At 46.6% G+C, this 27,181-nt stretch overlaps 1 pseudogene; it reads right to left on the reverse strand.

Annotated features, from left to right (window-relative positions):
- Positions 1-26,861, reverse strand: part of LOC148477492 (hydroperoxide isomerase ALOXE3-like) — a 51,495-nt pseudogene extending 24,634 nt beyond the window's left edge.
- Between the last annotated feature and the right edge of the window lie 320 nt (positions 26,862-27,181).

Here is a 27,181-nt window from a genome sequence, read left to right on the forward strand (position 1 = left end):
ACATTTTTTATAGTTTATTAACTGCCATCCTGTCTTCCACTGCAGTGCCACTCTTGTTTCCTAGATGTGCCATGTTGGAAGTCGCACTGCCACAGCCGCTGACTACATGTGGTTGATGAATCGAAAAAATGTCCAGTAAATGTTATGGCCACAGACAGCATCCCCTGTATGCCCCTTTTATTTATTTTTTGATTGATTGATTGATTGATTGGGTGGGCAAAACATGGTAGATTTTCAAAATTACCATTTTTTTAATTGCTCCCCCCACAACCCCAACTGGCTGTCCCAGGACTCTGGTGAATTAATAATTATAAATAACGGTTCAGCTCAATAAACGCCTGCCTCCTTTGTATGTAGGTGACTCTAAGTGGAATAATGGATAATGTAGATGGTGGGTGTCATGCGAGAGAACAGAAATATGAGAAGCAGCACAGAGCATCTTCCTGCTAGGATGTGTGCAATAAAGTGCAAATACATTTAATACAAAAATTTGTTGTGTATATTGGTCACATACATACATATTTACATGGTACATACCATGCATAAAGCAGGCTGAGGTAACCCTTTTTTGATAAACAACTTCCAGCAGGCCCGGCAAACAACATGGATGCTGGGAGTTGTAGCTCAGCCAGGTCCCATTATCCCTAACAACCTCCCTGAGTGCAAAGTAAATGTCTGTTTACAGTGTGCACTATTTAGCAGCACCTCCACATGCAAGGCCACCGCATTTCTATTAGATATATAAAAAACATCCTCCAGATCAAAGATGTCTTTCAGGAACTGAAGAACTTGATCCTATATTGATCCTCTCTCATAAATTTTCTTCAGAATCAAAACATCAAAATAAATAAATTTACAAGCTAATCAATCCTTCCGTCCCTTCCCTGTCTTCAGTCCATAAACACATTCCAACTCCTTCGGGCCTCTAACCTAGTTCTTGATTAATGAAAACATTCATGGTTTTTAAACTTCCTATGGGGTCTTATAGTTTATTAAACTGCCATCCTGTCTACAACTGCAGTGCCACTCTGTGCCATGTTGGAAGCTGAACTGCCACGTTAGTGCTGCCCACTGCTGTCGATTAGCTTAGTCAGCCAGCTAGCTCGATGCAACATTTTGGCCTAAACTGGATGAAATCAATATTGTGCGCTGTGAGGTGGTCAAAATTCACTGGGAATGACTAAAAATAAATGTTATTGAGGTTAATAAAATTGTAGGAACAAAACAGGCCCAAATATATGTGATTTAAGCTGTATTTATGATTTTTTAGAAAAAATACAGATCCATAACCAAAACCAAAACACGCAAGGGCGGTTTTGGCAAAATCATATCCAAAACAAGAGGAGATACAGATCCAAAACCGAAATCCTCGGGTTGGCGCACATCTCTAGTTTAAACATGTATCTCATCTCACCTTGTACACCGGGTGGCTCATTGGGAGTTGTCTGGTGGTTGCAATGTTGAAGACCTCAGCAAGGAGATGAGTACGGAGAAAGTGACTGACCACTTCATATACTTGGAAGTCAGAATTGCGCACCCACATCTTGGCTAATAACCAATCAGCCTCTGAGTCACTGGGCAGGAAGATTGGAGCGTTCTCTCCTGGGGTTTGAGCCAACTGTTAGGGAGACAATTGATGTCATTATTCAGCAACTACCAAGGGCAGTTAATTCTGACCTTAAAACATGTGAACGAGCCGTAGAGTAGTACAGTAGGTATAGTAAAACAGCAGAATTAATATTTTTATAGATGTTAGTTAGAATTATAGTGCCTGATTCATAGATGGATGCGGCGAATGTGTACGCAGATGTCGCAGCCGCTGGGAGATACCTTGAGACGCCCACCTGTGGCTTTGCAAATTGAAGCATTGTTCGCAGATCATTTGATTGCTGTTGTCCCGAGTGAGCCTATGGTCCCGCAGAATGGCCATTGGAACTGAGGGCCTGATTCATAGCCGCTCGTAAGCGGCCGCTTGTTCGCTCCGAGCGATGTTCGCACATCTGCGCATGCGTATGGGTCGTAATGCGCATGCGCCAACCAGTCAGTGCGGTCGGAAATCGTGTGCTCGCAAAATAGCGAGTGCCTGCTAATTTGAGTGACAGGATGAGGCACTTGTGGGTGGTAACAGGGGAAGGTGCTTGAAAACGGGGAGTGGAGATCCGAACGCAGGCGTGCCAAACGGTCAAAACGGGCGTTTTAAGGGTGTGCGTAATTAACAAAGCAGCGTCATCGACCACGTCACTTGGTTGTCTTTTAGCCTGAACTGCTCGCCTGATTGCAGTTGGAAAATGCTACCACAAGAATAGCAAGCAGTTCATACGCCTTTCGATGTACTCGATTAATCAAATAAATAGCGGAGATGACGTATGATGCGAACGGCCAAGGGGCGTCTTTACAAAATAGCGAGCGCATGTTTCGGACGCTCGCTCAGACATAGAGGCGTCAACAGACCGAAAGAGCGAACGCTCAATTTAAATAGCCAGCCCCTTTTTCTGAACGAGCGAGCGCAAATAGCATCCGGCTCTGAATCAGGCCCTGAGTCACCAGAGCCATATTTATTGCGTACATGATCGCAGTTGCAGGGTGTGACCAGGGGTGTAGGGAGGGCGGTTCCACCAGAGCACCAGCTCTAGATGCCTTAATTGCAAGAGGGCGCCCTGAAGTCGGACTCCGGAAGCATCTGTCAAGTAGCTGACAGCCTGCTGGTTCCATGTACAGCCTGCCAGGTGCTGTGTATACAGAGCAGCAGCGTCCTGTCCTGTCTTCCTGCTGCTCTAGTGAGAGACTCCGTGGTCAGAGGAGCTTGTGCTGAGCCCTGATTGGTGGAGCTCAGCACATATTCATCTGACCCAAGCAGAGGGCGAGGCTACAGCAGCATGTCGACGAGGAAGAAGCTGCAGGGTCCACATTAAGATGAGAGAGGTACCCCAGTTATGTCTATCACCCTCCCTGCCTGTATGTGTGTATGTGTAATCCTTCATGCAAGTATGTATGTATGTGACCCTGCCTGTATGTGTGTGTGTGTGTGTGTGTGTGTGTGTGTGTGTGTGTGTGTGTGTGTGTGTGTGTGTGTCTGTATGTACAGTATGTATATGTGATCCTGACTGTATGTGTGTGCATATATGTGTGTATGTATGTGTGACACTGCCTGTATGTGTGTGTGTTTATGTATGTGTGTATGTATGTATGAATGTATGTGTGACCCTGCCTGCCTGTTTGTATTTATGTGTGACCCTGCCTGTATGTATGTGTGACCCTGCCTGTATGTGTGTGTGTATATATGTATGTGTGACCCTTCCTGTATGTGTGTGTATGTATGTAAGTGAACATGGACAGGAATGACACGCATCCTTGCGTCCATCACCTGCCATTACCAGAAGCGGATGAAGAAGCCAACGCTCTGCCAGGCGGAAGTTGTCACAATGGAGATGAGCGAGTCAGACACTCATCCGTGCGTCCATCATCTGCCCTTACAGAAAGCGGATGAAGGAGCCCATGCTCTGCCTGGCGGAAGTGGATGCAACAGAGATGGGCGGGACTAACAGACACATAAGATCCAGAGGTATATAAGGAGGTAGAGGTGAAACTACTCACCATCCTGAGGAAGCCTATTTCAATAGGTGAAATGCGTTGACGATAGCGAGAGGGCACTGGTGGACGCTTGCAGTGCGTCAGGTACAGTACCCTAGAGTTTGCCGGCAAACTACCTCTATCGACGGAATCACTGGATCCAGTACACAGGACCCATCCAGAATGGTGAGATCTCATTGGATGATTTACTATACCACGACTGGCCTGTTTGCACTATATTGTTCAGTCGCAACTTTTGCGGACAATACTTTTGCAGGGAGGATATACATGTGTCACTCCACTGCATATGTTAGACTTATTGACTATCACTCCAGAGTGAAATCATAATATCTGAGGAGTCACAGAGTAAAACGCTGAGCGGCATATCTGCCTCACACCCATTGAATCAATATAGGGATTGCACTGTCTTCTGTTTTATGTCGTGACTCTACAGATTTTAATATTGTACCGTTACTAGCCATTTTTTTTAACTTGTTTTATACTGCATACTATGTACCACTACCATATAGAAACATTAAATTTATAATATTTTTTCATATCATCATCTCATTGCATTGTGTTACTATATCATTTTGAATTTACACAGGCACTATAGGAAGCGCCAGAGGTATTGCCTTTTATTGTTATATTCATTTAGGGAAGGTGAGCCCCTAATTTTCTTTCCTCACAGGCAGCAACTGAATAGGGCCTATAGATACTAGTGTGAGAATCCCGACAGCCAGCTTCCCGACTGTATAATCCCGGCAAGGGTTAAATGGCAGGCGTCGAAATCCCAACGCCTGTCATTTTCCCTACGCCGGGAGCCCGACACCCGACTTACCGATCGAAGGCAAGCCGGGCGACGGGCGCGGACAGCCACGGGGGGGGGGATGGTTAGGTTTATGGTTCCCGGGGGGGACTTAGGGTTAGGCACCCCCCCGAGAGGTTAGGTTTAGGCTAGGGGAAGGGGTGTTACAGTTAGGCAACCCCGGGGGGAGGTTAGGGTTGGGCACCCCCCCGGGGGACAGGTTTAGGCGGCGGGGAAGGGGGGTTAGGTTTAGGCAGAGAGGGGATTAGGGTTAAGGACTTAGGGGGGAGGTTAGGGTTAGGCACCCCTAAGGGAGGGTTAGGGTTAGGAGGTAGAATAGGTTAGAAAATATTTACCTGGGGACGATCGGGATTTTCAGTGCTCCCGGGATGCCACTGTCAGGATTTGCGGCCAGCGGTAAATCATACTGAATCCACTAGCGCTACTTTCAGACATCCCCTACACTAGTTGATATGCCTGTTTTCACCAGGGTAGCTCTAAGATAGTTACTATTTCCATTTCCTTCATCCCTTTTTAAATACACTTATCTTATATGTTTACTTAATTTTATTCCTCTGGGGTAAAGGAGTGTGGTAGTATCAAGCTTAAATAAATTTCATATTTTAAACCTTTTTTTCAATATGAATGAATTGAATGTGAGTTAAAAAACGTATGTAAACCATTTTTTAAGGATTACTTTGTAAACCACATTGGTGGTTCTCTCCTCAAGTGCTAGGATCACCAGGCTGCTAGGTGAGCTCATACTGGATCAGGTCACGTAGAACTGTCCATGTGAGAAGCAGTGTTCCCTCAAGTCAATCCCTGCCACCTTCAGCAACTGTCCCTGGGACTTGTTGATGGTCATTGTGAAGTAGACCTTGAGGGGGAACTGCAGCCTCTTGAACTCGAATGGGTACTCTGATGGTATGAGTCTTATGCGTTGTATGAACACCCACTCCCTCTGAGCACAGCCCGTTAACACTGAGGCTTTGATGACTGTGGAGGGCCTTTACTTGCAGCCTGGTGCCATTGCAGAGTGTGGGAGAGGTTGAGGTTCCACAACAATATGACTGGAAGCCGCACTTTGAGGAGAAGCTTGTAGGCAGGGAGGCCAGGCGGGTTGAGGGTGTTGAGGAACTCCACAGGTTAGTGGACCACGTCATCAATTTGCACTACAGAGCCCAAAGACCTGACCTCCATTTCTGCCCCTTCCAACGACTGAAGTAGAGTGTCATAAATGACAGTATCTGTGTTGTTCTTAGGGGTCAGAATGGCATCCTCGCACAGCCAGTCCTGGCTTTGAGGTTTGTTAGGGCCATTACTTCTGTGCCTAGTGCCTGTGCATAGGCCTACAGGGATGGTCATCTTTCTCTCGGACTCAGGATACTCTACAATCACTATTTTAAATAGGTCCAGTGGAGACATCATTCCTCAAGTGGACCCTCATGTTTTTCCTGAGACAGAGTTTCCAGATGAGGGGCCACAGATTTGATGCCTTCAAGTATGCCTTAACTTTCAGCTCATGTTCCCCCTGGTACCAGAGCCAGCTCTAGGCATAGGCAACGTAGGCAAATGCCTAGGGGCATTCCAAGCCTAGTGCCGGCAGATGTTTGGGGCACCTCGATGGGTGGATGGCTGCTCTGTCTACCATGGTCAGATCATGCAGCCGGGAGTGGGGAGGAGGCTGGAAGGGCCAATGACTGCTCTTGCTACTGCATTCGAACCAGGCAGCTCAGCATGCAGCCGGAAGCAGGGAGGAGGCTTTGATGAGTGGGTGGCTGCTCTGTCTCTGGCTACTGCAGTCGGACCGGGCAGCTCAGCATGCAGCCGGGAGCAACGATGAGGCAGTGTGGGGCCCAGGGGCAGAACTGGGCCCACCCAATGAAGGGGTCAGCTGCCGGCTTCATTATTAAAGCAGAACTTTAAAGAGACTGACTCATTATTAGTATGCCATGGCCGCAGGCGTAACTAATAAAGAGGATGGAGGCAGTCTGGCTGGAGGAGAGGAGGAGGGGGTACCTCATCTTACCGCCGCCTCTCTGCAGTCTCTCACTCTGGTTCCTTCTCTCTGAGACCTAGGGGTTAAAGTGCCGGTAGTGGATAGATCCCCAGTACTGCATCCCCACTGGTTGCCAATCAATTGACTCCTGTCAGAGGAGGAGTCGCAGAGTTCCTGCTGTGCGCTGCCCAATAGGTGATGTGGATGGTGCCTTCCCTTCTGCCTGGAACTAGATGCAGGTAAGCTGTTTTCATCCCACTCAGAGGAAACTCCCCAACGGGACACTAATGGAGCAGACACCTCTTACACCGACCACCACTGTGTAACATCTGGTGAGTAAAAATATATAATGGTGGAGTTTGGTGGGTGGTCAGGAGGGCAGTTTCTGTGGAAAAACAATTCAATAAATATACATACACTGGGGTGCAATAATTCAACAAATATACATAGAGGCAGTCGGTCATTGACACACAAAAAATATTTTCTGTGTTTGTGTGCGCTTTAGCCGCACGTATATATCAAATCGATATAACATAAATGGAGGACCAACCTTTCTACGATAAAAATAAAATAGAGAAAGATCAAGAACCACTTCCTCCTAGTGCTGAAGCTGCTGCCACTAGTCATGACATAGACGATAACATGCCATCAACGTCGTCTGCCAAGGCCGATGCCCAATGTCATAGTAGAAGCCACATACAATCCCAAATGACAAAGTTCAGGAAAATGACTTTAAAAAAAACATTTAAATCATCTGAAGAGAAACGTAAACTTGCCAATATGCCATTTATGACACGGAGTGGCAAGGAACGGCTAAGGTCTTTCCCTATGTTCATGACTAGTTGTTCAGCTTCACATGACGATGGAAGCCCTCCTCCCACTAAAAAAATCAAACGAGTTAAGCTGGCAAAAGCACAGCGAAGAACTGTGCGTTCTAAGAAGATGTCACAAATCCCCAAGGAGAGTCCAAGTGTGGTGGCGGTTGCGATGCCTGACCTTCCCAGCACTGGACGGGAAGAGGTGGCTCTTTCCACCATTTGCACGCCCCCTGCTAGTGCTGAAAGGAGCACCCACAGTCCACTTGCTGATATGCAAATTGAAGATGTCACTGTTGAAGTACAACAGGATGAGGATACTGGTGTAGCTGGCGCTGAGGAGGAAGTTGGCGAGGAGGATTCTGATGGTGATGTGGTTTGTTTAAATCAGGCTCCGAGGGAGACAGTTGTTGTCCGTGGGATGAAAAAGCCCATCACGGTCATGCCTGGGCAGAAGACCAAACATTCCACCTCTTTGGTCTGGCAATATTTCTATCCAAATCCGGACAACAACTATCTTGCCATATATACCATATGTAAAGGTGAAATAAGTAGGGGTAGGGACATTAACCACCTAGGAACATCCTCCCTTATACTGCACCTGCAGCGCGTTCATAAAAGTTCAGTTCAGTTCATAATTCAGTTTTGATTACTGTCAAGTTCAGAAACTTTGGCTAAGACCGTAAGCAGTCCAGGGACTCCTAAATCCCATTGTCCTGTTGTATCCAAGCGCCTGCAAACCACACCGTCAACTCCCTCCTCGTCAATTTCCTCCTTAGTCAGGATCGGAAGTAGTCCTGCAGGCCATGTCACTGGCATGACTGACTCTCCTATCCGGGATTCCTCCGGAGGATCCTGCATTGCTACGCCTCCTGCTGCTGTTGCTGCTGCTGGGAGTCATTCATCAGCCCAGAGAGAAAGTAGGAACACCACTACTTTTACTAAACAATTGACCCTCCAACAGTCCTTAGCGAGGAGGATGAAGTACGACAGCAGTCATCCTGAAGCAAAACGTATGACTGAGGCCTTGACTGCTATGCTGGTGTTAGACGTGCGTCCGGTATCCGCCATTAGTGCAGTGGGATTTAGACAATTGATGGAGGTAGTGTATCCCCGGTTCCAAATCCCGTCTAGATTCCACTTCACTAGGCAGGCGATACCGAGACTGTACAGAAACGTCAGAAAAGTGTCCTCAGTGTCCTGAAAAATGCCGTTGTACCCAATGTCCACTTAACCACGGACATGTGGACAAGTGGAACAGGGCAGACTAAGGACTATATGACTGTGACAGCCCACTGGGTAGATGTATCACCTTACTCAGCAACAGCAGCAGCGTCACCAGTAGCAGCATCTCAGAAACGCCAGCTCGTTCCAAGGCAGGCTACGCTGTGTATCACCGGTTTCAGTAAGAGGCACACCGCCGACAACCTCTTAGAGAAACTGAGGGAAATCATCGCCCAGTGGTTTCCCCACTTAGACTCTCCTGGGGATTTGTGATATCTGACAACCCACCAATATTGTGCGGGCATTACATCTGGGCAAATTCCAGCACGTCCCATGTTTTGCTCACACAATAAACTTGGTGGTGCAGAATTTTCTGAAAAGCGACAGGGGCGTGCAGGAGATGCTTTGGGTAGCCCGAAAAATTTCTGGCCACTTTCGCCATTCAGCGACTGCGTGCCAAAGACTGGAGCGCCAGCAAACACTCTTGAACCTGCCCCGCCATCACCTGAAGCAAGAGGTTGTGACGCGGTGGAACTCAACCCTCTATATGCTTCAGAGGATGGAGGAGCAGCAAAAGGCCATTCAAGCCTATACATCTACCTATGACATAGGCAAAGGAAGGGGTATGCACCTGACTCAAGCGCAGTGGAGAATGATTTCCGTGTTGTGCAAGGTTCTCCAGCCCTTCGAACTTGCCACACGTGAAGTCAGTTCAGACACTGCCAGCTTGAGTCAGGTCATTCCCCTCATCAGGCTTTTGCAGAAGCAGCTGGAGAAAGTGAAGGAGGAGCTAAGATGGAGCGATTCTGCTCGGCATGTGGGACTTGTGGATGAAGCCCTTCATTCGCTTTGCCAGGATTCCAGGGTGGTCAATCTGTTGAAATCAGACCACTACATTTTGGCCACCGTGCTCGATCCTAGGTTTAAAGCCTATGTGGTATCTCTCTCTGGCCGACACAAGCCTGCAGAGGTGCAAAGACCTGCTGGTGAACACACTGTCAGCTGAAGCGGAACGTGACACGTCAACAGCTCCTTCTTCATTTTCTCCCGCAACTGGGGCTCCCAGGAAAAAACTTAGGTATCCTAAGCAGCCCGCTGGCGGTGATGCAGGGCAGGCAGGACCAAGTTTGGACATCTGGTCCGGACTGAAGGACCTGGCAACAATTTCTGACATGTCTACTGTCACTACATATGATACTGTCACCATTGACAGAATGGTGGAGGATTATAACGGTGACAGCATCCAAGTAGGCATGTCAGACAGTCCATACCTGTACTGGCAGGAAAAAGAGGCAATTTGGAGGCCCCTGTACAAACTGGCTCTATTTTACCTGGGTTGCCCCCCCTCCAGTGTGTACTCCGAAAGAGTGTTTAGTGCAGCCGGGAACCTTGTCAGCGAAAGGCGTAGGAGGTTGCTTCCACAAAATGTGGAGAAGATGATGTTCATCAAAATGAATTATCAACTCTTCCAGGGAGACCAGCCTCCAGAACGTACAGAGGCACCTGTGGTGGTGGATTCCAGTGGGGACGAGTTAATACTCTGTGAGGATGAGGATGTACACAACACTGAAGAGGGTGAGGAATCGGTGGATGAGGAGGATGAGGACGACATCTTGCCTCCGTAGAGCCAGTTTGTGCAGGGACAGATTAATTGCCAGCTTGTTTTGTGGGGGCCCAAACGAACCAATCATTTCAGCCACAGTTGTGTGGCAGACCCTGGCGCTGAAATGATTGGTTTGTTAAAGTGTGCATATCCTGTTTATACAACATAAGGGTAGGTGGGAGGGCCCAAGGACAATTCCATCTTGCACCTCTTTTTTTTCTTTGCATTATGTACAGTTTGGGGCCTAGTTTTTCAAACTGCTATCCTGTCTGCCACTGCAGTATCACTCCTAGATGGGTCACGTGTTTGTGCCGCCCACTCGTGTCGCTTAGCATAGTCATCCAGCTACCTCGGTGCAACCTTTTAGACATAAAAACACTATTGTGAGGTTTGAGGTGTTTAGAATAGACTGGAAATTAGTGGAAATTAAGGTTATTGAGGTTAATAATAGCATAGGAGCAGAAAAACCAACACATTCTGTGATTTTAGCTGTTTTTATGCTTTTTTTAAAAAAAATACAGATCCAAAACACAAAACCCAGAACCCAAAACACGGAAGGGTGGTTTTGGCAAAACCAATCCAGATCCAAAACATGAAGAAAGATCCAGATCCAAAACCAAAACACAAAACACGAAAAGTGGCCGGTGCACACCCCTAATATATATATATATATGACATGCCTACTTGGATGCTGTCACCGATGTAATCCTTTAACAGACAGACAGACAGACGCTGCTTTGAGGATGCAAGTGCGGCTACAGCCCACACAATTCACAAAGACAGAAAAAAAAAGAAGAATATTTTTATTGTTTGTGGAGTGCACTTTGAGGGTTACACCACCCTTTAACAGACAGACGCACGCTTGTCGCTGCTGCTCTGAGGATGCAAGTGCGGCTACAGCCCACACAATTCACAAAGACAGAAAAAAGAAGAAGAATATTTTTATTGTTGTGTAGCACACTTTGAGGGTGTCACCACCCTTTAACAGACAGACGCACGCTTGTCGCTGCTGCTTTGAGGATGCAAGTGCAGCTACAGCCCACACAATTCACAAAGACAGAAAAAAAAAGAAGAATATTTTTATTGCTTGTGTAGCACACTTTGAGGGTGTCACCACCCTTTAACAGACAGACGCACGCTTGTCGCTGCTGCTTTGAGGATGCAAGTGCAGCTACAGCCCACACAATTCACAAAGACAGAAAAAAGAAGAAGAATATTTTTATTGTTTGTGTAGCACACTTTGAGGGTGTCACCACCCTTTAACAGACAGACGCACGCTTGTCGCTGCTGCTTTGAAGATGCAAGTGCGGCTACATCGCACTCAAGTCACAAACACATAAAAAAAATAGTTTTTTATTTTTTGGAGCACTTTGAGGGTTACACCACCCTTTAACAGACAGACGCACGCTTGTCGCTGCTGCTTTGAGGATGCAAGTGCGGCTACAGCCCACACAATTCACAAAGACAGAAAAAAGAAGAATATTTTTATTGTTTGTGTAGCACACTTTGAGGGTGTCACCACCCTTTAACAGACAGACGCACGCTTGTCGCTGCTGCTTTGAGGATGCAAGTGCGGTTACAGCCCACACAATTCACAAAGACAGAAAAACACAATATTTTTATTGTTTGTGTAGCACACTTTGAGGGTGTCACCACCCTTTAACAGACAGACGCACGCTTGTCGCTGCTGCTTTAAGGATGCAGGTGTGGCTACAGCCCACACATTTCACAAAGAGAAAAAAAAAGAACAATATTTTTATTGTTTGTGTAGCACACTTTGAGGGTGTCACCACCCTTTAACAGACAGACGCACTCGCTGCTGCTTTAAGGATGCAGGTGCGGCTACAGCCCACACATTTCATAAAGACAGAAAAAAAAAGAACAATATTTTTATTGTTTGTGTAGCACACTTTGAGGGTGTCACCACCCTTTAACAGACAGACGCACACTTGTCGCTGCTGCTTTGAGGATGCAGGTGGAATCTAGACGGGATTTGGAACCGGGGACACACTACCTCCATCAATTGTCTAAATCCCACTGCACTAATGGCGGATACCGGACGCACGTCTAACACCAACATAGCAGTCAAGGCCTCAGTTATACGTTTTGCTTCAGGATGACTGCTGTCGTACTTCATCCTCATCGCTAGGGACTGTTGGAGGGTCAATTGTTTAGTAAAAGTAGTGATGTTCCTACTTCCTCTCTGGGATGATGAACAACTCCCAGCAGCAGCAACAGCACTAGGAGGAAGTGGTTCTTGATCTTTCCCTATTTTATTTTTATCGGAGAAAGTTTGGTCCTCCATTTATGTTATATTGATATATACGTGCGGTTAAAGCGCACACAAACACAGAAAATATTTTTTTATTTTTGCTGGAGAGTAGTGCACTTTGTGGGTTACACCACCCTTTAAGAAATGAGCCAGCCGGCTCTTTACTTATGGGACACAGGCGCACGCTTGGCGCTGCTCCTTTGTTGATGCACGTGCGGCTACTGCGCACACAATTCACAAACACAGAAAATATATATTTTTTTGGTTTGGACTGGAGTGTACTTTGGGGGTTACAGCACCCTTTAATGGTCAAGCAAGCCGGCCCTTTACTTATGACACAGCGCACGCTTGGCACTACTTTGCTGATACACGTGCGGCTACTGCGCACACAATTCACAAACACAGAAAATATATATTTTTTTGGTTTGGACTGGAGTGTACTTTGGGGGTTACAGCACCCTTTAACGGTCAAGCCAGCCGGCCCTTTACTTATGACACAGCGCACGCTTGGCACTACTTTGTTGATGCACGTGCGGCTACTGCGCACACAATTCACAAACACAGAAAATATATTTATTTTTGGTTTGGACTGGAGTGTACTTTGGGGGTTACAGCACCCTTTAACGGTCAAGCCAGCCGGCCCTTTACTTATGACACAGGCGCACGCTTGGCACTACTTTGTTGATGCACGTGCGGCTACTGCGCACACAATTCACAAACACAGAAAATTATTTTTTTTTGTGTTTGGACTGGAGTGTACTTTGGGGGTTACAGCACCCTTTAACAGTCAAGCCAGCCGGACCTTTACTTATGACACAGGTGCACCGTTGGCACTACTTTGTTGATGCACGTGCGGCTACTGCGCACACAATTCACAAACACAGAAAATATATATTTTTTTTGTTTGGACTGGAGTGTACTTTGGGGGTTACAGCACCCTTTAACGGTCAAGCCAGCCGGACCTTTACTTATGACACAGCGCACGCTTGGCACTACTTTGCTGATGCACGTGCGGCTACTGCGCACACAATTCACAAACACAGAAAATATATATTTTTTTGGTTTGGACTGGAGTGTACTTTGGGGGTTACAGCACCCTTTAACGGTCAAGCCAGCCGGCCCTTTACTTATGACACAGGCGCACGCTTGGCTCTACTTTGTTGATGCACGTGCGGCTACTGCGCACACAATTCACAAACACAGAAAATTATTTTTTTGTGTGTTTGGACTGGAGTGTACTTTGGGGGTTACAGCACCCTTTAACGGTCAAGCCAGCCGGCCCTTTACTTATGACACAGGTGCACCGTTGGTACTACTTTGTTGATGCACGTGCGGCTACTGCGCACACAATTCACAAACACAGAAAATAAATTTTTTTTTGGTTTGGACTGGAGTGTACTTTGGGGGTTACAGCACCCTTTAACGGTCAAGCCAGCCGGCCCTTTACTTATGACACAGGCGCACGCTTGGCACTACTTTGTTGATGCACGTGCGGCTACTGCGCACACAATTCACAAACAGAAAATTATTATTTTTTTGGTTTGGACTGGAGTGTACTTTGGGGGTTACAGCACCATTTAACGGTCAAGCCAGCCGGCCCTTTACTTATGACACAGGCGCACGCTTGGCACTACTTTGTTGATGCACGTGCGGCTACTGCGCACACAATTCACAAACACAGAAAATATATAATTTTTTTAGCACTTGGGGGGAACACCCCTGATGGACAGAGCACCCCCTGGACAACACTACAGCACCCCTTTAGGACTGGGACACTGCACAGGACTTTGGAGTGGACACAGCCCCTATGGAGAACTGACTGCACAACACAGTCCAGCCAGCCCCTATGGACTTTGAAGTAGTGGACACAGCCCCTATTAACAACATCAGCACAGCACAACACAGCCAGCCCCTATGGACTTTGAAGTAGTGGACAACAGCAGCACAGCACAGCACAACACTACTCTGCACTACACTACACTACACAGCCCAGCCAGCCCTAACTCCCACCCTCCCTCTTCACTGTCCACAGCCGAGTGAGAAAATGGCGCCGACGCCGGTACCTTATATAGGATCCAAAACCCGCGAGACTCGGAAGGCGGGATGATGACTTTTTGCCTCGATTTATATTGTAAGGTGATCAAAAATATTCTTTGTATTGTACAGCTGTCACACTCCTCTGTATTATGTGGTGGTCACAGATGCTCTGCATTACAAGCATCATATAGGTACAGTGGAAGGAGATTACAAACTACTTGGGGTGGGGGAAGGTGGCCAATGGGCTGAGTTTTTGTCCCAGGTGACAGAAAGCCTAGCTTCAACTCTATCTAGGGATGCAACTGCCATGAACAGTCTACCACACTTCATACAGTTAAGCAGTGCACTGTAATTCCATCAACATGGTGATATTCTGTGCCTCCACTAACCATTACAGATTGTGGGGTCTATTTACTAATCTGTGTTAGGAGATAAAGTGAACGGTGATAAGGTACCAGCCAATCAGCTCCTAACTGCCATGTCACAGGTTGTGTTTGAAAAATCACAGTTAGGAGCTGATTGGCTGGTACCTTATCACCATTCACTTTATCTCCTAACCCAGCTTAGTAAATAGTCCCCTAAGGCATTTAGTACTGGTGCCCTGAAAGCTGTACCCATATTCCAGGTAACAATTACTGGATTAGAGATAGACATGAAAAAAACTGGTGCGTCAAATATTTTTTGCTATTTAGTGACAAGTATATTCATTAATCAAAGCACACCATATTACATTTCAATTCTGGCAAATTGAGAATAAACATTTGAAGGCATAATAAGATAAATGGAAGTAGTCTTAACAATAGAAAATGAAGACTTGCCTGGATGGCTATTGGGACAAGTTGATCTTGAGGATTTTTCCACAAAAGACACATAGGGGCAGCAATGTATTGTTGCTTTCCATTTATGGAATTATTGGCAGGGACACCCTGCAGAATCTTGTAATCTACCAGGAAGATGTTGCCGTCCTGCAAGACACAAGCACCAGTTTATTGAAAGATATATCGGTCATCACGGATACATATTTGGGTAATCTATGTTCTAAATAGAATAAATGGGATAGGTAGAATGTTTCATGGTCATTACATTAGTTTCCAAAAACAGACACACACTGGTTAACCCATGTCCTCTATTACCCACCTCTAATTCTTTCTGAAGATTAGTGGAGGTCCCCAGAGATGCGGCCACCATGTTATCGCTAACTGGGAAGTTCTCAGGGATTGTGGAGCATTTCCTGATTAGTGTAGGGTTTGTTCCATTCAGATATTGGCTACCGAAGAAATCATCCTCCTTCCATATCTCAGCCACCAAATCTGGGTATAAAAGACACACACATTTTCTATAGTCATAGTGTCACAGTGTAAGTGGAGAGGCTACATGGATTCTTTTATGTTAAGAATAGAGGTAATTTCACAAGATCAGAGATATTTAATCATGAATCACAATGAAGTGGACAATACAATAAGGGCCCAATTCAGACTCGTTCGCTAGATGCGGCCGCTTGCTCCCAGCGTATGCAAATTCATCTAAGTGACGTCAAGGCAGGCGATCGCACGGCAAGGCATAAACACGCCCCCTATGTCTTGGCGCGCGATCACTTTGTGTTTACAGATGCCCACCAGCCTGTCTTTAGCCGCCCACTAGCGAATGTCATCTCCAGGAAGTATATACAACCATCGGTACATCGGTTTCCATCGGACCTGACCACAGCGCTTGCGGTTGACTGTAGCCTACCGCAAGCACTGCGAGCACTTCAGTGCATAATTCAACCAGGTAACGTGTACTATGACGCTGCCTGTTAATTATACACGCCTCTGAAACTGCGTTGAAACACTCAGGCACGCCTGCGTTCGCAACTCCACTCCGCCATTACTACTACCCTGCCCATGTTACCACCCACAAATGGCCTCTCCTGTCACTCATTCTACTGGGCACTTCCCGATCGCTCAAACTCATTTGCGCACTGCGATGCATACGCATGTGCCAATACAAAACATCAGCCGCGTTCGAGCGAGCGGTCGCTTGCGAGAGGGTCTGAATCAGGCCCTAAGTCAGTTGCTCCATGTTTCAGCAGTGATTAAGGCATCAAGCTCAACATTTGCATTTTATTTGCTAACATTACATGATTCACATATTATTCTTTTTTTTCAGATTACGGGAAAGTAGTATGGTGTTTAAGTAAATAAATAAGCATATTTTGCAGAAGATCATCCGGGCTTTGCGTTCTACAAGGGGGTAGAGAAGTAGTCTCACAAAATCAAGAAATCTAGACGTACCCGAATGTTTCGACTTATTAAGGCAAAACACCAATATAATGTCTTCTATATCGGTCCATGATGCCATACAGGTTTTGAATCCTTTCATCATCATTTGAAGATCTCTGTAAGAGATTGTATGATAACGTCAAATATCCATAAGCACTTATGTATTAATATGATTATCCTTTATTTATAAGGCACCACAAGGGGTCTGCAGCAAAGTACATAAACAAACAGTATGAACAAAACAAGAAAGAAGTGACTTACAGTACAGAATATTGTAGGACATGGATAAGGTTTATAAACATTGCTGCCTTAGCAGTCATATACCCAAATAAGCAGCAGGGCGCAGAACCCAAGGGTTTGGTGTCGCTGTAGGCAATGGTGAGGAGATTATGATATAAGTGATGGAAGGAAGAACACATGAGGGAAGATTGCCCTGCTCGTGAGAGCTTACGTCTTAAGCAGAGGTTCCCAAACACAGTCCTCAAGGCACCAACAATTCAGGTTTTAGAGAAATCCATGGTTGAGCACAGGTGGTTAAATCAAATTGACTGAGGTAATAATTAAGTCACGTGTGGTCAAGCATGGATATCTCCAAAACCTGTATGTAACACCCTCTAAGGGATGGTATTTGTAAATACACCCCTCTCAGTGTTAGAGCTTGCTTCCTGTTGTAGATATTACATGCCTGAGACCCGGGTCAGTTTTCAGGTAAAGGAGGGGCTGGAGAGATAGACACGCAGGGGTGGGAAGACTGGGTGTGTAGCTGGCAGAGCAGAGGGAGGAGGGGGAGAGAACAAAGGGAGTTGGGAAGAAGAATTTGGGGGAGAGGAGACTTCTTTGGGAAGCTGCAGAGCTGGAAGCAGAAATGTAGCCCTTGTGCTCCCCTGGCAGGGGGAGATTGGCGGGGCCATGGTGACTGCCACGATGCCCATCTAACGCCAAAGGAGAAATAGGTCTGGAGTGAGACCACTGAGATAAAGTCTGTGAGAGACCAGAGAAAGAGCTGGAAGGTTGCAGTGTGAGCCGCTCAGTGAAGTATTCAGCACCCATGAGAGGGGTAAGAGACACAAGTATATGTGTTGAAGAGATGGGGAAGATGAATTTCCCAGGAGCTTTTACTGTTAAGGTACCAGAGGAGTCCCTTATGCATAAAAGCCCCCCAGCAGACATTAAAGGGGGGGGGGTCACTGTGGTAGCAGTGTGGCTATAGGAGCCATTCCTGTAGGATAGGGATGGACGGCAGCTGAGAGTCTGATAGCTGCAATAGAAAAGTCTGTATATTGCTGTCCCATGTGATAGAGAAGGGGAGCAGAGAGAGGCAGACTGTGTATGAGACACTCTGTATATTGTCTTAGAAGAGACAAAGGAGAGGCAGAGTGCAAAAGAAGTTATGTGAGATGTGTGTGAAGCTGTGGAACTACAGGCACCAGCCAGCATAGGGCCAGGTGGACCTGCATGTATGAAGTGGAGAACTACAGGCACCAGCCAGCAAAGGGCTAGGTGGACCTGCACGTATGAAGTGGAGAACTACAGGCACCAGCCAGCAAAGGGCTAGGTGGACCTGCACGTATGAAGTGGAGAACTACAGGCACCAGCCAGCGAAGGGCTAGGTGGACCTGCACATATGAAGTGGAGAACTACAGGCACCAGCCAGCAAAGGGCCAGGTGGACCTGTGTGGGTAAAATGCAAAGCATTCATTGTGACTGTGCTTAAAGACTGTGCTGGTGAAGAAGAGTGTGATGTAATGTAACCATATCCATAAGATTGTCATATACCATCTGACATGCCAAATATATGAGCTGGAGGGAGAGGAGAAGCTGCTGTAACCATATCCTTGTCCTGTAAAGTCATGTGCAGGAGGAGAGAAATAAATTGGTTTATTTTTATAAGAGAAGGTCTGGCGCCCAAGTTATTCAATAGAACTGTTGCTGCATGTGTCTATCTATACCACTATCTATATGTGTGACTGTTATAAAGCCTGCATGGTCAGGGACCCCCTTCTCTGGTATTGCCCACACCCTGGAGAGCTAGCCTGAGGCAATAGGAGGTGTATCACTCCAAATGCACCTATGTACCACACCGCACACAAAGTGGCGCCCAACGTGGGGCTCGAGCACAGTAAGATGGAAGAAGTGCTCGCAGGATGAAGACCGCGTTTTGGAACTTCTGGTCTAAAGGGAATTGGTATGAAATACCGCCGGCCGATTCCCAGCAGCGGCAGCCCGACAGATGAACAGATCCCGACAGCGGCAGCCCGACAGCGCTGGAAATCCCGATCGTCCTCAGGTAAGTAATAACTAACCTAACCCCCCTAACCCTAACCCTCCTTAGGGGTGCCTAAACCTAACCTCCCCCCCAAGTGCCTAACCCTAATCCCCCCTGTAAGTGCCTAACCCTAACCCCCCCCTTCCCCGCTGCCTAAACCTAAGTCTCCAGGGGGGGGTGCCTAACCCTAAGTCCCCCCCGGGGGTGCCTAACCCTTCTTCCCCCTAGCCTAACCCTCACCGGGTGCGCTAAACCTAACCCTCCCCCCCTGCGGCTGTCCGCTCGCGGCGCCCGGCATCGGGAAAATGACAGGCGTCTAGATATAGACGCCTGTCATTTAACCCACGCCGGGATAAAGCAGTCGGGAAGCCAGCTGTCGGGATCACGTCAGCCGGTTTCCCGATTGCATCCGGGTCTAAAGGGAGGAGCAGAAAGACAGGAGTGACACAGAGGGGAGAAACAGTGAGCAAGGAGCATGGAGCAGTGAGTTAGGATGGAAGCTGGAAGGCTTAGATAAAGAAGTGGGTCTTGAGAGTCTGTTTGAAGTTAGACGGGTGGAGAATCTGATACAGAGAGGGAGAGAGCTCCAGAGGTAAGTAGAAAAATCGATGTGGGAGTGGTAGGAGGTAATCAGTTGGAAGAAGAGACAGCATTTCTGGAGCGACATGTGTGGGCAGGAGTGTGAATATACTTGTATATGTGTACACCACCACATACATCGATCCATAATTTGAGCCAGACATCAATTGCAGATGTGTCCAGCTACATTGTTCCTGCATACGGAGCAAATCACACTAGGCATGGCGTGAGGCATGCACCTGCAAACGGATAAGCACACTGAGATCGCACCCACGCCTCCATAGGATTGCATGGTCAAATTGCAGTGCACGCCATAGCATACTGTAGCATATGCTGCTGCGGGTAATCGCATGGCGTGATGCATGCACACGTTTGTAGTACAATCGGCAAAGATGTAGTTGCACACATCTGTATATAGCATTGGCCAGAGTGTACATTTATCTCTCTTAATATATACAATGTCTTTATAATTCTGATTATCCTGTTAAGATGGGAAGCATATATTATCAGTATCCAACTGAATTCTCTCTATATGACCATTATATTTCAATTTATTAGTTAATTAACTTCTCACAACTACCACCATAATCCCCTTATACAGATGTAGGAGCAAGCACATACATTTGGATATATGTACACACGGTATGTAGTCAGGAAGCTGACAGTGAAATACCGGCATGGGACTAATGATAGGTGTCTAAATACCGACTCCTATCATCAGCCCCACACCGAAATCCAGACGCCCGGCACACCGAACGTAGGTAAGCCAGGTATCGGGACCTGTTAGCCGTGGGGGGGGACTCCCGGGGAACTTAGGGTTAGGCACCCCCAGGAGGGTTAGGGTCAGGCTAGGGGAAGGGGGGGTTAGGGTCAGTCACCACTGGGGGGAGGTTAGGGTTAGGCACCCCCCCGGGAGGGTTATTATGGGCAGGCTAGGGGAAGGGGGGGTTAGGGTCAGTCACCCCTGGGGGGAGCTTAGGGTTAGGCATCCCCCCAGGAGGGTTAGGGGCAGGCTAGGGGAAGGGGGGGTTAGGGTCAGTCACCCCTGGGGGGAGGTTAGAGTTAGGCACCCCCCCGGGAGGGTTTAGGTTTAGGGTGCGGGGAATGGGTTAGGTTTAGGCACTCCTGGGGGGAGGTTAGGGTTAGGCACTAGGAGGTAGGTTAGGGTTAGGCGCCCCTAAGGGAGGGTTAGGATACTTACCAGGCGCCATCTGGATCTTCATCTGCCGAACTTCCAGCGTCGGTATTTCATCCGCCGGGCTCAGGTCTGGTGGAATGTCATACCGATGTCATACACACACACAAAAGCACATATGTGGACAGCTACTAACAGACAACTAGCATGCAGATAACTGTATAATTAAACAATATCTACTTAACCAACCTCCCGGTATTTTATTTATTGTATTTATTATTATATACCCTAGTAGGATATAAAAACCTACATACATCTCTCACTGAGACCAAGAAGTTCAAAACACTGACCGGACAGTACATGTGTTCTACCTAAATTGGTCCAAGTGTGACTCATGCAGTAACTCTCATAAACCACACCCCAAACAGTAAATTAGAGTCCTCAACTTTATTCATCAGATTGTTCGTAAAATTCAAGAGCCTCATTTAGGCCCTCAGGATGGAGCGTATGGAGACAAAACATCCATCTTGATTCTGCTAAACATAATTGTCTTTACCTGTCACCACCCCTAAGGGTACTTTTGACTGTCTCTACCCCGATCACGGGGATGTCCTTAGGATCTTTATTGTGTACAAGAGCAAAGTGTCTAGAGACACTATAAATTCCTCTTTTTCTATATTTAATCTATGTTCTCTGAACGTCTTTTTCAGAGCCCTTGTAGTACATCCCACGTATTGCAAATTACACTTAAAACTAGGTAGGCAGATTACAAATCTCAATTCACAATTAATAAATTGTTTAATGTTGTAGGAAATATATATATATTTATATATATATGGTTGTTAGGAATGAATCTGCACTATTTGCATGAGACCCCTAGAGCTACCTGATGGGGCTTATGCAGTAGGCAGAGATCCACAGTGAATTAACCTGGAGTTTAGCAGCAGGCAAGGCAAGAGTTAATTGCAGGTGCAGGTGTGTACTGGAGTCTGCTACTGGGAGACTTGCTAGATCATCTGAAGAACTACAGACTTGCAATATACAGACACAGTTAGGGTGAATAGTGTTGAACCTGCAATGTTGGATATGGACTTGATTGTGGCAGGCCAGCTACTCAGGATGCAGGTGGGAATACTGTTGAACCTGCAATGCCGGATATGGACTTGTTAGTGGCAGGCCAGCTACTCAGGATGCAGGTGGGAATAAAGTTGAACCTGTAATGTTGGATATGGATTTGATTGTGGCAGGCCAGCTACTCAGGATGCAGGTGGGAGTTTGTAACAGAACCAGTAGTTGATATGGTTGAACTGAAAGGTGAATGCAGGTGGGAGTTTGTAACAGAACCAGTATGGTTGAACTGACAGGCGGATGCAGGTTGGAGTTTGTAGCATAACCAGTACTTGATATGGTTGAACTGACAGGATGAATCCACAGGTACACGCTGGGACTAGACACAAACCGGAGGTGGCACAGAAGGAAAGCTGGAGGGTCTTGGCAAGACACAGGCACAGAGCTGGGATGGACACGGGAACAGGTCAGAATCCAGAAGGACACAGGAGTAGGACTGACAGGAACAGGACACTGAGGACTGAGTCTGGGAGCAAAGATATACAATGGCAGGATACTGGACACAGGAACAAGGGTTCAGGAGCAAGGAACTGCACAGCATGCAGCGACCACGTGAACATCCACTAGGTGCAGAAACTTAGTAATATCACCGGCAAGCAGGTACTGACCAGAATCCCTAATGAAGGGAGAGGTCTCCTGTGATTAGTCCATCAGGCTGAGGTTAGCTAACGAGACTACCAACAGGTGAGCAGCCAGAGTCCAGGTAGCTAGGATAGCAACTGAGAGCCAATCAGGCAGAGAGCAGCAGCGGCACATGTAACAGAACCCCCCCCACCCCTTGAGGGTGGACTCCAGACACCCCAACAGGACTAAGAGAAACTGAAAACAAGAAAACGGATGGACAAGGCACACTCAAAATTTACATTTACATTGAGAGTTCTGCCTCTTCTTTCTGCGAGAATGCTGAGGTCTGAGTGTGGTAAGTCCAAAAATATTGTCAGAACTGATGGTACCCTCAATCAAAGGAGTTTCTTTGGCTTCAGAGTTGTAATCAGAGTTAGGATCCACATCCAAAGGAAGGATTATGGTGTTCTTCTCAGAAACAGATGGTTCCGGAAAAGAAACACGATTAGATTGGGCACAGGCAGAATGTCCAGTGGCCTGGATGGGTATTGGATACAATAGATCAGATTTGTTCAAATTCCTTTACAAAATGAAGACAAAGAGGCAAAGCCAATAGTTAACTTCCTGGTTGGAGACCCTGAAGAAGATAACACTGTGTTGTGATTGACCTAAGACTGAAAGTCCTCAGAAGCCTGGCTCTTACAAGCTTGACTTTTTTGTTGGTGCGTTAGTTAAATAAAGATTTTCTGAGCTCAGTGATAGGCGGTTCTTTGGCGGTTCTTTGGCCGACAAAACAGAATTTCCTGAAGAGTCAGAAAGGATTATGTCAGGATCACCAAATCTTCTAATAACAGCATTATTGAAAGGTTGTAAATCTTGAAGAATAGGATCATTGGACCAAATAAGTGGCTCAAAGCCTCCCCTCTGAAGGACATAGGGCCTGATTCAGACCCACTCGCGAGCGGCTGTCCGCTCGCAAGTGGGTCGATGTTATGGACTGAGCATGCGCACGACGGAGGGAGCTCCGTCGTGCGCATGCGCCAGATGCGACGAGCGAAGGAAAGTCCTTCGCTCGTTGTGTCCGATCAAAGGGGGCGTGCTGTCAATGTTGATTGACAGCACGCCCACCAAAGGGAACGCCTCCCGTCAGAAGCCGGCCCACTGACATCACTAGTGATGTCAGTGGGAGTGATTTTGGCTCTGATAGAGCCAAAATCACTCCGGAGCTTGCGGTTGAAAACCTCAACCGCAGGCTCCGGCTCGCAAATTCGATGGTCGCGATGGTCTCGACCATCGCGACCATCACAATGCACGCTCATATAGCCTGTGGGTGGTGACCCACAGCTATATGAGCGTCTAGGAGGACGCTCCATGAAAATGGAGGCCGGCCCTCATTCAGAGCGTGCGCTCTGCTCAGAGCGTACGGCTCTGAATGAGGGCCATAGTCAAGCATCCTATGGTCTCAGCGGGAAACCCTGGTCATGACATCTGGCAAGGCCGACACTTCTCAGACCTCAAGTATCCCTTCAGGTTTCTGTACATCGGGTACTCCTCCTGGAGATTGCTCATTGGCTAGGACATCGGTAATGGTATTTAAGACCTCTCCAGAGGATGTTGACAAATGAAATGCCCCTCTCAGGGCAGCATATTTAAATGGCCCTCCACTAATGGTAGTGTTAGATGTATCTATTGGGCTATATGATTAGGGATTACCCTGGGAAAGGGAGATTTGCATTTCATCATTTGGTTCCCGAATCTTAACTTGGGGCTTCAGGTCAGAGGACACCAGTTATAGACCTGATCTCCTTCTTGGGAACTTTTGGCACCATTTTTGGAAGTTGGGGACTCTGTAATAACCACTTGAGGTGACATGTCAGTCTGTACCTCGAGATGCTGGGTGTCACATTTTCTTGAGCTGCGGAAGGAGCAGTCTTTAATGAAGTGACTTGCCCTTCCACAATACATGCTAGCAGGTCATCCTTTCATCGCTGGCGCTCAGCCTCGGAGAGTTTGGGACACCAAAAACTCTGGAATCTCCTTTCCAACTGCATGTAAGGAGTCACCCCTAGACTAGGGGAACCAGAATCTGTGGTCTTTTCTGCCTCAGTAAATAGGGAAGCGACTTTTGTGATATCCGAAGAACCTCCAAATAATTAAAAAACTTGCTGACTTTTTTCAGGGAATGATGTCATCAACTGCTCAACAGAAGCCTGTAAAATCCCCAGTTGTATAATAATAATAATAATAATAATACTGTTGAATTTGCAATGCTGGATATGGACTTGATAGTGGCAGGCCAGCTACTAAGGATGCAGGTGGGAGTTTGCAACAGAACCAGTACTTGTTATGGTTGAACTGACAGGAGGATGCAGGTTGGAGTTTGTAGCAGAACCAGTATTTGTTATGGTTGAACTGACAGGTGAATGCAGGTGGGAGTTTGTAACATAACCAGTACTTGATATAGTTGAACTGGCAGGATGAATCCGTAGGTACACGCTGGGACTAGACACAAACCGGAGGTGACACAGAAGGAAAGCTGGAGGGTCTTGGCAAGACACAGGCACAGAGCTGGATAGACAAGGGAACAGGGCAGAATCCAGCAGGACACAGGAGTAGGACTGGCAGGAACAGGACACTGAGGACTGAGGGGGCGATTCAGACCCAGATGCAATGCAGCGCACTTTCGCAGCCGTCAGGGGCAGGGTATGCAAATTCCGCAATCGCACGGCCAGGTATAAGGATGCCCCCTATGTCTTAGAAAGCGACGGAAGAGTGAACGCATGCCGATGTAAAGACGTCCACCTTTCTTTCTTAACACACGTCATATCCAGGAAGTGTATGATTAATCAGAACCATTGAGAACCATCGGAGCTGCTCGCAGCCCTTGAGGTCCACCCTACTCCACCGCAAGCATTACGATCACTGCAGGCTGAAAAACAACCAAGTGACATGTACAATGACACTTCCATGCTAATTATGCACACCCATAAAACGCCATTTTGACACGGCTGCGTTCGCAGCACAACTCCCCTGTTCACAAGCACCTTCCCGTTACCACCCACAAACAGCACTATCTGTCACTCAAAGTAGTGTCCAGTCTGTGTACAACTAGCGCACAATTCCCAAGCACAGTGAGTGACTCGCGCAGACGGCGACTATCGGCCAGAGCGTGCATTCGCAGCTTAGCATGTGAGTCTGAATCAGGCCCTGAGTCTGGAAGAAAAGGTATTCAATGGCAGTATACTGGACACCGGAACAATGATTCAGGAGCAAGGAACTGCTCAGCATGCAGTGTCCACGTAAACATCCACTAGGTGCAGAAACTTAGTAATATCACCGGCATGCAGGAACTGACTTGAATCCCTAATTGGTCCATCAGGCTAAAGTCAGGTAATGAGACTACCAACTGGTGAGTAGCTGCACGTAGCAGCCAAAGTCCAGGTAGCTAGGTTAGTGACTGAGAGCCAATTAGGCAGAGAGCCGCAGTGGCACATGTAACAATGGTAAGTGTCTGGCATTTTGCCTTAACCAAAAAAAAAACCTGTGTGCTGTTTTACATTCTAAGAAGCACAAACATTTTTCTTCAAAGGCAAGTATTACCCATGTGCTTAGTTTGCACACTGTAAACATGTACAGTATCTTGTTTTTAAATTAAAAAGCTAACATTTTTGGACTGGTTGGTCCTAAAATCAAATTTTTTTGGGAGTGTAATCTCACGATAACTCGCATGTCAGTTTTATTTGAGTATGAAAACTCACAATCTTTTATCTTTGCAAGTTGCAGAACAAAATCGCACGTTACTAGAACTCGCACCCTATTACATTTGGCCCTATATGTTTGCCAGGCCCATGTCTCTGTTTTTATTTTATTTATAGTTATAACTGTTTCTCTGTTCATATAATCAATCAATCAATGCTTTGCCTGGCTTTCACTACATAAATAGTATTAAAGACTCTACCTCCATTTCCCTGTACTGCCCTCTGGCCTCTGATCTAGTTCTTGATAAATGAAAACATTCTATAGCATTGTATCATTTTCTATTAAACACCCATCCTGTGTGCCATTATGTTTCCTAGTTGTCCTATATTCTTTTAAACTGCCATGTGTTTGTGCTGCTGCTCTGTCGCTTAGTTTAGCCAGTCAGCATTTGGACAATATTGGCAAAAACTATATTGTGAGCTGTGAGGTGATCAAATTGACTGGAAATTAATTTTATTGAGGTTAATAATACTATAGGAACCAAAATAGACCCAAAGTACATGAGTTTAGCTGTTTTTTTTTGTTTGTTTGTTTTTAAATCCAGGTCCAAAACCAAGACACTTGAGGGTGGTTTTGGCAAAAACCAAAACCCAAACACAAAGATGAATTGGAACCAAAACCAAAACACTGAGTCCATGCACATCTCTAGTAATCACTATTACTAGTATTATTGTGACTCCTATAAGATACTTACTGCACCACATATGAAGTTACTCCACTTATGGGGAAGATGATGTTTAGCACTTTCTCCCTCGACTCCCACAAGAACAATAGAGACTTGTGCACAGGTCCCAGCAGTCAGGTCAGTCCCTGTTGCAATTTTAAGCTTGTAGTTCCCCATGTCTTCGGGCGATGACCCTCGTGAAAGCAGCTCTGTAAGAAACTAGACCAGTCAGGAATGTGTCAGAGTAGGAGACACAACTGTCTTATACCATGTACAATATCCCCACTTACAATGTATCACAAATCCAGCAGAATGTACAGTAAGAGAGAAATTTAAATTCTCAGGATATCTGACTGTGCCTCCGGGAGACTGTGCGCATCACGGTATATTAGCCAACCATCAGTCATTTTCCTGCAAACCTATTTTATGTACAATTAGCAATGTGTCACAGCCGCGAGTATTTTCTCTATTTGCGACTCAAAGCATCACAGTTGAAA

The sequence above is a fragment of the Taudactylus pleione genome, unplaced genomic scaffold (assembly GCF_031769625.1).
Source record: "Taudactylus pleione unplaced genomic scaffold, aTauple2 ptg000711l, whole genome shotgun sequence".
NCBI lineage: Eukaryota > Metazoa > Chordata > Amphibia > Anura > Myobatrachidae > Taudactylus > Taudactylus pleione.